Source organism: Chlorocebus sabaeus, chromosome 5 (genome assembly GCF_047675955.1).
Source record: "Chlorocebus sabaeus isolate Y175 chromosome 5, mChlSab1.0.hap1, whole genome shotgun sequence".
NCBI lineage: Eukaryota > Metazoa > Chordata > Mammalia > Primates > Cercopithecidae > Chlorocebus > Chlorocebus sabaeus.
In genome coordinates this window covers 13,849,635-13,861,969 of record NC_132908.1, presented here as the reverse complement: position 1 = coordinate 13,861,969, position 12,335 = coordinate 13,849,635, and the positions used below count along the sequence as shown (strand labels likewise).

At 47.1% G+C, this 12,335-nt stretch overlaps 1 non-coding gene across 1 annotated transcript; it reads right to left on the bottom strand.

Annotated features, from left to right (window-relative positions):
- Window positions 1–1,417: 1,417 nt before the first annotated feature.
- TRNAT-CGU (transfer RNA threonine (anticodon CGU)) lies at window positions 1,418–1,489 on the bottom strand. The gene has a single exon. It is a non-coding gene; the product is annotated as a tRNA-Thr (tRNA).
- Window positions 1,490–12,335: the final 10,846 nt, after the last annotated feature.

The window sequence follows — 12,335 nt, the reverse complement described above, 5'->3', positions numbered from 1 at the left end:
ATGATGAAGCCCGGTCTCTGCTAAAAATACAAAAATTAGCCGGGTGTGGTGGCGCACGCCTGTAATCCCAGCTACTCAGAAAGCTAAGACAGGAGAATCGCTTGAACCCGGGAGGCGGAGATCTCGGAGTCAGCCAAGATCCTGCCACTGCACTCCAGCCTGGGCAAGAAAGTCAGACTCTGTCTCAAAAAAAACAAAAAAGAAAAAAAGAATATTGCTCTCGTTTGAACGGTGGTCCTCAAGGTGCGGTCCAACACCAGCATCTCCAGGGAGCTCGTTAGAAATGCAAATGACCTGGGCCCAGCTCCGAGCTGCTGAATGTGGAATCCGTGTTTAACAAGCCCTCTAGGGGAGGCTGATGCACGCTCACAAGTGTGGAACCCCTGCTGTAGAAGGGGGACACTTACCCCCGGGAGCTCCTGCTCCCTCCCTCTCTCCCTGTTACCTCCCGAAAGCCCGTTCTGGCCTGGCCAGTTCACCGAGGGAAGCCCAGAATCCAGTTCCACCAGGCACACACCAGGCGCTCCACGAACGCCTCCTCCAGTTAGGAATCTCAGACTGATAAAGGCTTCCCCAAATTCACTCAAGCTGGGTTTTTCACAGTGCACGATGCGGCGGTCCTGGATTGGGGTCATTGCATAACGTCTTCAAAGGCTTTCCAGCAGGCCCTTGGTGCATCCTTCGTGATGCAAAGAAAACCTGTGTGATCTGACGGGAGCTCCGTTTACCGAGGCCGCCTCCGAAGCAGCAGCCTTTCCCGGCAGCTGCTCACAAGCGCCCATTTTACAGAGGGGCAAGCGGGGGCTCAGAGCGGGAGGTTTCAGATTTGCGTGTCAGAATTGCTCCAAGCCTGGGCAGGGTTGCTTCTTTTTCGAATGCAGTGCCTACAGTGGATTTCCTTTCAAAAATAGCAAGCCAGACAGACACCAGCTGACTCTGGGTGTGGGCTCTGTATCAGGCAACGGCAGGGCTTTTGTTAGAGCGGATAAAATTGGATTTTCCTGTGCAGAAGAATGTGGAGGGGCCCTTAAGCCAAACGCCAGAAGCTGGAGGTCTCCTTGCCCCAAGGGTGTTGGAGCTTCCCTGAGGCCATGATCTGCAGCCGACCCTTTGAGTTTGCGAGTCCCGCCCCACCCCCGGAGCCCTCCACCTTCTCCCAGGGGATGAAGCGTCCCAGGGGTAGCTGTGTGTACGGAGCCGATCGCCGGGGCCGGCCAGATTTGCGGCCCAGACGCGCCGAGGCTGGACCACCCAGACTTCTACGTTCTGCGAGGGAAGCAGGGGAGCTTGAACCCAAACCCTTGAAGGAAAACAGTTGGTCGGGTCTGCAGTCCAAGGGGAAGGATCTACTCGCAGAATGCGGCAGGAATCGACCACTCCTAAAAAGTCTCCACCCTATAGGGTAAGGCTGGACACCAGGCACGGACGGGGTTCGAACCCGTGATCTTCGGTTTACGAGACCGACGCCTTACCACTTGGCCACCGCGCCTGCGTTACGATGGCGGCTTCGCGAACCTCTATCCTGGCGCTGCTCCCGTGCGCTCGCCCGGCGGGCACGAGCGCGCACCGCCCCCTTCCCCGTTGCGGCCGGCGGGGCGGAGCTTCAACGGGCGCGCGCCGGCGGGTTCGGGGGCTCGGGGGCGCGGCCCGCGGGGTCCTCCGTCGACCGCAGCGGGCTGGGGGACTTCTGGAGCCGGGGCGCGGCTGGATCCGTGTCCTGAGGGTTCCACGGGCGGGGCGCCGGCCGGCGTCTCAGAAGCCGGGTGCGAATCCCAGCCCCGCCAGGGATGTGGCGTCTCGGGCAGGCTCGACTCGGAGCTTCAGTTTCCCCTCTAGAGCGAGGCACCCAGGAAGCCAAGGAATGGTGGCAGTTTTCCTTATCAGCCCGACTCCGGGCCGTCCACCGCCGCCTTGCAGGGATCCCACGCCCAGCCAGGGTTGCTGGATGGAGGCGTGAGATTTAGAAAATAAAAGCTCCTGGAATTTCCGCCTTTGGGAGGCCGGGGCGGAAGAATCGCTTGAGCCCAGGAGTTCGGGGCTGCAGGGAGCCGAGATCGCGCCACTGTACACTAGCCTGGGCGACAGAGGGAGACCTTGCCTCAAAGAAAAGAAAAAAATAAACAAACAACCGAAAGTTTCTTCTTCCCCCAATTTACCTGATTAGCCTGGATGTGTCCCCGGACCCAAGACGAGCAGCAGCACCTGGGATTTTGTTAGAAATGCAACTTCTCTCCCGCCCAGACCTGCTGACTCGGCGGCTAAATCAGCCCCAAGGCATCTGACAGTTTAATGTGCACGTTCATATTTATAAATTCAGACATGCCCTTTGATTTCCACACAAACGGACTGATTTACTGTTCTCTGCACTTTGAGTTTTCATGAATTAATGTATGATGTGTTCATTGAATGGCTCTTGGTAGGTAATACAGTTTAGTCACCACAACTAATAGCATTGTTTGAGAAATATAACAATTTCTATTATTCATGCATGTGTTGTGTAATATTAACACAATATAGCAAATCATATATACTAAAGTATATACTATAATTAATGGGATTATGCTGCATAGGTGGGTTACCTTAGTCTCTAGTAGCTACATGCTCTTCCATTGAGTGGCTGTGCCACAATTGATTTAAACTGTTGCTGGAAGATGGGCATTAGGTTGATTGGAGGTATTTTGCGCACAGAACATTCTGCTATGTGTGTCCCTGCCTGCTGGTACCAGGGATGCGGTAGGGTATATAGGGGCCTATACTAAGAACGTCCACAGCCTACCATGCAGGTGTATAGGCAAATAGGAAGCTGAAAAATACCGGGGAGATGCTTTAAATGTCAAGGTTTGGGCAGGTGAGTAGAAAAGGTCTAATTTTCCCTCCAGGCGTCAGGACTGGAACCCTGAGGCCTTGCACCTGAAGTGCTGGGGCGCTCTAAGTGCAAATCACCTGGTGGCTCCCCAATTAAAAGAAAGACTTGAAGAACATTTTCAGAAAACGTGCACTAGCAAGCATGGCTTTTGCATAGCAGATGATAATACTGGCTCCACTGTCCCCATCCCTTTTTTTGTTGGGGCAGGGGGTGGGTGTTTATTGGGTTATTGGAATTACTGTGCTGAAGTGGCAGAGGCTTATGAAAAGAAATTAGCCAATAAAGGAAAATCACATGGGGGCTGAATCCAAAACTAACTGGCAGGTAGAATGGAAATTAGATTTTAACGGGTACTTTTAAAATCTTTGTCTTCTGAGGGAAGGGAGGCAGTTGAAAGCCTCAGGTGTCCCAGGCACATGAAAAAGGGGCGTATGTACCTTGATGGCCTGGTGGGATGCCCTTTGTATCCTCAGGGCCTAGGGGGCCCTCTGGCCCTCTGTGAGCCCTAAAATAGAGCACACAGGTGGCAGGTGTTGGGCTGATAAGCCCATTTATCTGGGAGGTGAAAAGGAGACCCGAGGAGCCCCAGATAACAGATCGCCTGGAGCGTGGAGCTGTCTGTTCTGGCCCTGGCGTCTGCACAAGGTATGTCCTCAACAAGTATTGTCGAACATGTGCGATTCCCTTCCACATGGTTCTGGGAACCCTCCAACCACTGTACTAACAAACGTCCCAGTGCTGAAATTTCAGCAAGGCTTTTGGTGATCAAGCCAAAACCTTCCATTTCTCAGTCATAAGGAATTGGCCATCGTTCACTCTTAGTGAAAAACGTGAAGCAAACATTCCCTGTCCTCTGACAGGGTCCGTGGTCCAGGCGAGGTCCTGATGACACACAACTGTGACCCAATCCTAGGCCTCCCACATGCTAGGGCGAGGAACCAGCGTTGGCTGAAGCAGACGGTGGTTTCAAGGGACTAGAAAGGCGATATTTTAAGTGAGGAAATGTCAGAATTGATCTGATGACAAAGCCGAGTGCCATGATGGAATATTTTTGATCTTTTTGTTGCTTCTGTATAATTAAGTTGCCTAGATCTGAATAATTTATAAGCATCTACTTTTCCTTTGTGTTGAAACTTAGGCACTCTTTTCTATTTTAGATATATTTTGTTTGTATCTATATCATCTATATATCTATACATATATATATCTTTAATCTTTTTTGGCTTTTTCTGGCACCTCTATTTCCCCGTGCCTGTCTGTACAGTAGAAATTCTTAGGCCGGGTGTGGTGGCTCATGCCTGTAATCCTAGAAGTTTGGGAGACCGAGTTGGGTAGAGCTCAGGAGTTCGAGACCAGCCTGGGCAACATGATGAAACCCAGTCTCTTCTAAAATACGAAAAGTTAGCTGGGCATGGTGGCACACGCCTATAGTCCCAGCTGCTCCGGAGGCTGAGGCAAGAGAATCGCTTGAACCTAGGAAGTAGAGGTTGCAGTGAGCCAAGACGGAGTGAGACTATCTCAAAAATTTCTTAACCTGAGCCCATGCACTCAAGCCCAGGAAATGTGTGAATTCCCCAAAAGTATATGCAAAGTGCGTATGTAGTTTTCCTGGAAAAGGGATGTCACAATTTATCAGGGTTTTTGTTTTTGTTTTGAGACAGGGTCTCGCTCTGTCACCTAGGCTGGAGTGCAGTGGTGCAATCTCGGCTCACTGCAACCTCTGCCTCCTAGGTTCAAGCGATTCTCCTGCCTCAGCCTCCTGAGTAGCTGAGACTACAGGCGCCTGCCACCACACCTGGCTAATCTTTGTATTTTTAGTAGAGACGGGGTTTCGCCATGTTAGGCTGGTCTCGAGCTCCTGACCTCGTGACCCACCAGACTCAGCCTCCCAAAATGCTGGGATTACAGGCATGAGCCACTGTGCCCGGCCGTTATCAGATTTTCCAAAAGACCTCCTGAGAGTCTTAGAAGGCTGAATGCCTTTTTACTTCCTCTCTCCCTTCCTGATGGTGCCTCATTAACCTAAGCCCCAGGGGGATACAATATCTCTCTAAAGTGGTTTAGCTACAGCTGTGGGTGTCGGAAAAATTGTTTCTGAACAATTCAATGGCAGTGTCTCCAAGACACTTTCTGGCTCCAGGGACAACCTGGGCTTCCCCCAGTTCCTCCATCCCGGCTCACCTCGTGTGCCTGGTGCCTGCTGCCCTCCACAGAGTGAGGGTAGGCAGCAGAGGCTCTTCCTGGCCTGTGAGGGGCTGGCACCTGCGTTATGTCAGGTAAGCCTTGGTGGTGGCTGGGTGGCACCTGCAGGTTTCATGAAAATGCAGGCTGATTCAGTTAGTCTGGGCTGGGTCCATGGGGCTGCCTTTCTAACCTCCCAGGTGATGCTGCTCCCTGGTCCAGGGCCTCACTTTGGGAAGCACTACTTTAAAGTATTCCTGGATACATTCATTTGCTTGTGGAAGGGAAAAAACCCTTGGGCTTGGATATTTAGGTCATCTGAGGTCATGACAGCAGGCTTTTTACTAACACCCTAAATAAAGATTTTATTTAAAGAAGGCACACTTAGCTACTCACAGTATCCCAGCTCCTTGAGGCAGGGACCCTGTGTTGTGAGGGATGGGCAGCGTTCTTTTTGTTTTTTAAAGAGACCGGGTCTTGCTCTGTCACTCAGACTGGAGTGCAATGGCACAATCACAGCTCACTGCAGCCTCTAACTCCTGGGCTCAAGTGATTCTCCTGCTTCAGCCCTGGGCTCAACTGGTCCTCCTGCCTCAGCCTCCTGAGTAGTTGGGACTATAGGCACATGCCGCCACGCCTACCTGGCTAATTTTTTATTTTTATTTATTTTTGGAGATGAAGTCTTGCTCTGTCACACAGGCTGGAGTGCAGTCGTATGATCTCTGCTCACTTGCAAACTCTGCCTCCCAGGTTCAAGGATTCTCTTGTCTCAGCCTCCTAAGTAGCTGAGATTACAGGCATGTGCCACCACACCCAGCTAATTTTTGTATTTCTAGTAGAGATGCTGTTTCACCATGTTGAGCACGCTGGTCTTGAAGTCCTGACGTTAAGTGATCCACCCACCTCAGCCTTCCAAAGTGCTGCGATTACAGGCCTGAGCCACCTCTCCTGGCCCCAATTTTAAAATTCTTTTGTAGAGGTCGGGGAGGTGGGGGATCTTGCTATGTTGCCCAGGTTGGTCTTGAATTCCTGGGCTCAAGTGTTCCTCCTGTCTTGGTCTCCCAAAGTGCTTGGATTACAGGTGTGAGCCACCGTGCCCAGCCTCAGCACCATTTGTTGAAATGATTACCCTCTCCCTATTGAATTGCCTGGGTACCTTTGTTAAAATTCCATGAACTGCGTCTGTGTGGTCTATTTTTGGTCTTTTTATTCTGCTCTGTTGATCCATATGTCCATCTTTATGGCAATTACCACCAGTCTTGATTATTGCATATTTATAGTGGTTCAAAATCAAGTGCTGTAAATCCTTCCACTTTGTTTTTCTTTTACAAAATTGTTTTGCCTATAATAGATCTTTTGCATTTCCATATAATTCTTGGAATCGGCTCATCAGTTTCTATAAAATGCCTTCTGGGATTTTGATGGGGAATGCGTTGAATCTACAGATGAATTTGGGGGAAATTGATGACTTAACAGTATGGAATCTTCCTATCCATGAATATTTCATTTCCCCATTGTTTGATGCTGATGCCTGTGAATCTTTAATTCTGAATTCATTTCTTTGGAATTGAATTATGTGAGTTTCCTGTGATTTTTCAGTGGAGGAGGAGTTGGAATGATTATGGTAACTGTATTCACCTCCTTTTAACACCCTGTCCAAGTGAAAATCCCCACCACATGTGGGAATTGTGTCAGCACTGGCAGAATGCGGCGAGATGTGCGGTCTGTGTAACCAAAAATCTTCTGTCTTGAAAAGAGAGGTGATGATGATTGTTTCAACACCCTTAACAAATAATGGCAACCACACACTAAATGTTACAGGGATGAAAAGTAGATTTTTTTTTCCTGCACAGAAATTACAGTTGTACAGGATGCCCTGGTATCACCTCATCAAATCAATCTTTGAACCTCTCTAACCTTGGAAAATATCTGTTGAAATTGGTTCGTTCCAGAGCCAGAACAAGATCAAGTTGGCAGCTATGAATAATAAAAAGTTTTGTTCTTTTTTTTCCTTTCCTTTTTTTCCCCCCAGATAAGCTGTAAAAAGGTCAACCAGATTATCTGAGCTACAACATTAGCATGCAGAGTAGACAACGGGTTGATCTATATAAGAAGCTGTAGACAGTGAAAGAACAAAATTGCTATTTCTCTTATCATTCTTCCTGCGTGGAGCACAGGGCCCCCACCCTCCCAGCTCTAAATTCCCTTCTTCCCGCCTTCCTCCTCCTCTTTTTCAAGGTTGACCACTGTTAGGAGTTTACTTGGAATCATCACATTATCTTTTCTTTTGCTTTTGTGTTGATATTTATCCATAGGAAATAATTTTGGGTAGGATTTTTTTCTCCCCACAAATGGTATCATATTGTATACTTTTTTGTTGTTGTTGAGACAGAGTCTTGCTCTGTTGCCTAGGCTGGAGTGCAGTGATAAGATCTCGGCTCACTGCAACCTCCGTCTCCTGGTTTCAAGTGATTCTCCCTGCCTCAGCCTCCTGAGTAGCAGGGATTACAGGCGCCTGCCACCACACCTGGCTAATTTTGGTATTTTTAGTAGAGATGGGGTTTCGCCATGTTGGCTAGGCTGGTCTCGAACTCCTGACCGCAGGTGATCCACCCTCCTTGGCCTCCCAAAGTGCTGGGATTACAGGGGTGAGCCACCGTGCCTGGCCATACACATTTTTTAATGTACATATTTTGGATTCTACAGACCACTGGAGGTCCAGCCATATTCTCTGTGGCTCTGGCTCATTCCTTATTTGCCGAATTCTCATCCACTAGGTGACTGCACCACAGTTTTCATAATTTCCCGCTGGATGCTATAGCTCACTCCTGTAGTCCCAGCACTTTGAGAGGCTGAGGTGGGCAGATCACCTGAGGTCAGGAGTTTGAGACCAGCCTGCCCAACATGGTGAAACCCTGTCTCTACTAAAAATACAATAGCCAGGCGTAGTGGTGCATGCCTGTAATCCCAGGGGGAGTCTGAGGCAGGAGAATCACTTGAACCCAGGAGGCAGAGGTTGTGGTGAGCCAGGATCATGCCACTGCACTCCAGCCTGGGCGACAAGATTAAAACTCCATCTCAAATAATAATAATAATAATTATTATTCCCCTACTGCTGGCTAGGGGAAACACCTAGGTTGTTTCCACTTTTTCTTCATTACAGCTTGTCTTGCATTGTTGCACGTGTCCCTCATGCACACGTGTGGAGTTCTTGGCCATGGATATAAGGTCCATTGCTTTCCTAAGATGACCTGTCTGTTGTATTTTACCAGCCTTATCTGCTAAAAATATCTGCTTACTGGTGAGTGAGCTGGCCATCGGTCCGGCTGGACTCCAGGAGTGATGTTTGCTTTTGCTCGAGTGTCTCTCATTTTTAGCTTTGTGTGGGGTTAGTTGAAAGGAGGTGGAAATAATCAGCCTCATCCTTTGTGTAACAACGTGGCCAATGTTTACCCAGCTGTTTGAGATGTGTGTTCTGGGTTGGAGTGCACTGGTATCAAACCAGATTCCTTTGGTTCTTTTTAGTGTTATGAGCTTGTAAGATATATGTAAATGTCCAAAATTAGTTCCTTCACATATGTTGCTACTTTCTGTAAAGTAGTATGAGAATCTCACATGATGAATGATAGATGGTATGCATTTTGCAATATAGGAAATAATCATTTATTTCCCTTTATGTGTATTCATATTATACATTTCAAAAACTCAGACCTTGACTCACATTATTCAGGAAGCGATTTTGATAGTGACCTTTTCCTAGACCTTGTATTTTAAGATCCCTGGTACATAAATGACACAATCTTCTGCGTTGCAATGTTTAAGAGACGAAATCTCACTCTGTCACCCAGGCTGGAGTGCAGTGGTACAAGCTCAGCTGACTGCAATCTCCATTTCCCAGGTTCAAGCAGTTCTCCTGCCTCAGCCTCCAGAGTAGCTGGGGATTACAGGCGTGCACCACCAGGCCCAGCTAATTTTTGTATTTTTAGTAGAGACAGGGTTTTACCATGTTGGCCAGGCTCCTCTCCCACTCCTGACCTCAAGTGGTTTGCCCACCTCAGCTTCCCAGAGTGCTGGGATTACAGGTGTGAGCCACTGTGCCTGGCCTGGGTTGTAATTTTTTTAAACCAGTACGCTGTTTTTGTGAACTTATGCTTACTCTTGGGCCACCTTCCAGATACATACTCAAGCAGTGTATATGTGGTTAAGGATGGGATCTATGTTAGGAAGTTTAAAGTGACTATTTAAAAATGTCATCTCCTGTCATCAGACACCAATTATCATCTCCTCAGCTTTTGGTGTGGGAGGTGATTATTCCCAGTGCTGTTCTTGGCAACTTGAAAAGATAAATGGGTGGAAGGAAATGAGAGCAAAGTGTGATGAATTTACTTACTGAGCCAAACATACCTTTTGTGTTTTTCCCTTGCAGCTTTGCTTTAGTGCTGTAAAACTGTAAATGTCCATGTGAAACTCAGGTGTAAAAGTGTCGAACATGAAATGTGACCTTTATGTTCTTCCTTTATCCATTATGGACACATTAGAATTTCTTGATGGAAACGTGAATAACATTTTATCGGAAACATCTCGTTGTTCTTTTTCATGGTTCTTAAAATGCTGTCATTCTTGCGACACTTTCTTTGCAGCTGTTTGTTGGATGCTAGCTTATTGCCCTGGAAGTCTAAATGGGTTTTCTCTGGTGTTTACATCTGTGTGTTTCTCATTTGTTATGGTATATTAGTATCATTTAATTCTCTGCAATCTTTAAAAATAGGTGGGGCACAGTGTCTCACACCTGTAATCCCAGCACTTTGAGAGGCCAAGGCAGGAGGATCACTTTAGCCCAGGAGTTTGAGACCAGCCTGGGCAACATGGTGAAAACTTGTCTCTACAAAAATACACAAATTAGCTGGGTGTGGTGGCATGTGCCTGTAGTCCCAGCTACTTGGGAGGCTGAGGTGGGAGGATCACTTGAGCCCAGGAGGCCGAGGCTGCAGTGAGCCATGATGGTGGCACTGCACTCCAGACTGGGTGACAGAGAGAGACCTTGTCTCAAAAAAATGAATAATAATAATAAAAAAACCTCAAGGGAAACTATTTAAAGTATAAATACTGTAGCCAGACCTCATCCTATCTCAAATAAAAGGTACTATTTCCATCCAGGTAAAAGCACCTGTAGAAATCTAGGTGGTCTCTCTCTCTTTTTTTTTTTCCTCCAAATTGTTTGCTTTGTTGTTTCTTCATGTCCTTTTGTTATCCTTCCCTCCCACCCCCAACACCTGCCATTCTGCTTTCTGTCACCATATGTTAGTTTGCACTAACAAACTAATTTTGATTTCTTTTTGAGACGGAGTCTTGCTCTGTCACCCACGCTGGAGTACAGTGGCAAGATCTCAGCTTGCTGCAGCCTCTGCCTGCCAGGTTCAAGCGATTCTCCTGTCTCAGCCTCCTGAGCAGCCGGGATTACAGGCACCCCACTAATTTTTATATTTTCAGTAGAGATGGGATTTTGCTATGTTAGCCAGGCTGGTCTCAAACTCCTGATCTCAAGTAATCTACCTGTCTCAGCCTCCCAAGGTGCTGGAATTACTGGCATGAGCCACCATGCCTGACTAATTTTTGTATTTTTAGTAGAGATGGGGTTTCACCATGTTGGTCAGGCTTTCTCAAACTCCTGACCTCAGGTGATCTGCTCACCTTAGCCTCTGAAAGTGCTGGGATTACAGGCGTGAACCACCATACCCGTGCTGGGATTACAGGCATGAACCACCGCACCTGGCCCACATCCTGGAATTGTATGTACACGGAATCCAACAGTATGTGCTCTTTTTTCCTGGCTTCTTTCCCTCAGCATAACTGAGACTCACCTGTATTGTACATTATTGTGTACCAAGAATTCATTCCTTGTTGTTGTTGAGTGGTATGGAAATTTGAGTTGTTTCTGGTTTTTGGCTATTACCAATAAAACTACTGTGAACATTTGTGTATAAACCTTTGAAGAGACATATGTGTTCATTGCTTTTAGACAGATACACAGGAATGCCATCCATGGGTAATAGGTTTATCATTTTAAGAAACTGACAAACTGTTTCCCCAAGTGGCTGCACCATTTTACATTGCCACCAACAGTGGAGGAGAGTTCAGTTCCCCCATATCCTCGCCAACACTTAGTGTGGTCAGTCTTTTTACTTTTAGTCATTCTAACAGGTGTGTAGTGGTATTGCATTGTGATTTTAATTTGCATTTCTCTATTTTTTTTTTTTTTTTTTTGACGGAGTCTTGCTCTGTTGCACAGGCTGGAGTGCAGTGGCATGATCTCAGTTCACTGCAACCTCTGCCTCCTGGGTTGAAGTATTTCTCCTGCCTCAGTCTCCTGAGAAGCTGGGATTACAGGTGCCCACTGGCACCCCTGGCTAATTTTTGTATTTTTAGTAGAGAGTGGATTTTACCATGTTGGCTAGGCTGGTCTGAAACTCCTGAACTCAGGTGATCCGCCCACCTAGGCCTCCCACAGTGCTGGGATTACAGATGTGAGCCACTGTGTCCGGCCAATTTGCATTTCTCTAGTTCTAAGATGTTGAGCATTTTTTCATGTGTTTGTTTATTTGTCATTCATTTGTTGTCTTTGGTGAAGTTTCTGTTCCATGCATTTTTCATTGGGATTTTAAATTATTAAAATGTGAAATGTTAGGCCGGGCGTGGTGGCTCACGCCTATAATCCCAGCACTTTGGGAGGCTGAGGCGGGTGGATCACGAGGTCAGGAGATCGAGACCATCCTGGCTAACACGGTGAAACCCCGTCTCTACTAAAAATGCAAAAAATTAGCTGGGCGTGGTGGTGGGCGCCTATAGTCCCAGTTACTTGGGAGATTGAGGCAAGAGAATGGTGTGAACTTGGGAGGTGGAGTTTGCAGTGAGCCGAGATTGTGCCACTGTACTCCAGCCTGGGTGACAGAGTGAGACTCTGTCTCAAAAAAAAAAAAAAAAAGAAACTTTGTTGTTTGTTTTTGTGTTTAAGGCTAGCCAAGTGAAGCAGTGGGAATGGATGAAGGAACAAAGAAACTTATAACTGGTTGTGACCAACTGGTTGTAAACTGCACTCAGACCAGTGAGATTCTTGATAGATTCTGAATATAAATCCTTTATCAGATATGATTTCCAAGTATTTTGTCCCAGTCTGTGGCTCTTTTTAGTCTTTTAACAGTGTCCATTAAAGAGCAAAAGTTTTAAATTTTGATTAAATCAAATTATTAACTTTTTCTTTTATGGATCATTCTTTTTTTGTTATAGCTAA